Source organism: Oryza glaberrima, chromosome 2, assembly GCF_000147395.1.
Source record: "Oryza glaberrima chromosome 2, OglaRS2, whole genome shotgun sequence".
In the NCBI taxonomy this organism is placed as follows: Eukaryota; Viridiplantae; Streptophyta; class Magnoliopsida; order Poales; family Poaceae; genus Oryza; species Oryza glaberrima.
Genome location: NC_068327.1, coordinates 16468103 through 16469891, shown reverse-complemented (window position 1 = coordinate 16469891; position 1789 = coordinate 16468103). Strand labels below are relative to the sequence as shown.

Sequence of the window (1789 nt, the reverse complement as noted above, 5' to 3'; positions counted from 1 at the left end):
ATTGACGCCTAGAGCTGATGGTCCATCTAAAGTGTTAGCCAAAATTAATGAGAATGCATATAAGCCTGATTTGCCTGCAGATTATGGGGTTAGTCCCACATTTAACGTTGCAGATTTGAAGCCATATTTGGGCGCAGAAGATGAACTTGAGTCGAGGACGACTCAAATGCAAGAAAGGGAGGATGATGAGGACATCAACACCAACGGTACATCCACGCTTCCACAGGTACAACTTCATGGTCCTATTACCCGCACTCGTGCACGTCAACTCAACTATCAGGAACAATGCAGAGTATCAAACGGGGAGAGGAATCGCGCGGGATGGATTCGTACTGCAGCACAGCACAAACTTCTGACGGCCGCCACAACATCATGCGAACTCTGATTTGGGCGTGCAAGTACTTCATGGAAAGCTTGTCAAGTCTACTTTCAAATGGATCCAGCCTCATGTCCATATCAGTTCTGGGGCGGCCGCAATCTTCATTTTACTACCGAGTCCTTTTCTGTCCACGGTGTTGCGTCACCTCTTTGGGCCCAATGGGCGGTGTATCAAGTTGGGTCCATTAGGGACGCGTCCTAGGGTGAGAGAACGACCACAGCACTCCTGTAGTCGTCCTCTTCCTCTTCTTATAGCTTTCTCTGCCCAAGAATAATCGGGTTTTGTTTAGATCAAAGTATAACGTCACTACTTTGCCGAGTTGATCATGTGATCGATTAGATCGCCAGATTGCTTGTTATTGAACCCCACTTGTTACTTCTGTTGATTCAATCCAACATCTTTGATTTGCAAATTTATTTGCTTGTTCATCTTGTTCTTACTGGTTCTCGATTGCTTGCAGGAACAAATACCCTCGTGGTTGGGCTGATTGTGCATCCGTCGAGATTCACGACCGCCTCTGGAGTTGGTGTAACGATTGCTAAGGCGCAACATCCCTGGAAAGTTGTAGTCAGATCGCCAACGTCACTCCATCCAATCGACTTATCCCTCTCATCGAAAGATGGAGACATCCTCGAGCACATCGCTATGCCAACCGTGCTGCTGTCAATACCTGGGACAAATGCTCTACGACATTCCTCTCAAAATTCTTTCCGATGGGCAAACCAATGCCCTTCGTGGAAGGATTTCAAGTTTCCAGCAGACAAGGGATGAGTCTATTCCGGAAGCATGGGAACGATTGCAGGAGTACGTAGCCGCCTGTCCTCATCATGGGATGGATGACTGGCTAATCCTGCAGAACTTTTATAATGGACTCACCCCGATGTCCCGCGATCACCTGGACACGGAAGCTGGAGGAGCTTTCTTCTCTAAAACGGTTCAAGGAGCCGTTGATCTAATAGAGAAGATGGTCTCTAGTATGGGTTGGAGCGAGGAACGACACCACACCCATCAGCGAGGCATGCACACCGTCAAGGAGACGGAGTTACTTGCTGCCAAGCTGGACCTCCTCATGAAGCGATTGGACGATCACGAGAAACGGCCACAAGGTACCGTCAAGGCCTTGGACTCTCATGTCACATGTGAGGTCTGCGACGACATGGGTCATTCTGGGAATGACTGCCCGGAAACCCGTGAGGAGGCGATGTACATGGGCAACAACAACAACGGGTATCGTCCACAAGGAGGTCAGGGGTGGAACCAGCCACGCCCATATTATCAAGGAGGTAACAACAACGGTAATTTTTCTAACCAGCCCTCCTTGAGGGATCTCATTTTTGCGCAAGCTAAAACCACCGATGCACTAAGCAAAAAGCTTGCGGCCAATGACAAGGTCCTAGAAAACATAAATGT

At 48.7% G+C, this 1789-nt stretch overlaps 1 non-coding gene across 1 annotated transcript; it reads right to left on the bottom strand.

Annotated features, from left to right (window-relative positions):
- Positions 1-1106: 1106 nt before the first annotated feature.
- LOC127764877 (small nucleolar RNA R71) lies at positions 1107-1213 on the bottom strand. The gene has a single exon (XR_008016016.1). It is a non-coding gene; the product is annotated as a small nucleolar RNA R71 (small nucleolar RNA).
- Between the last annotated feature and the right edge of the window lie 576 nt (positions 1214-1789).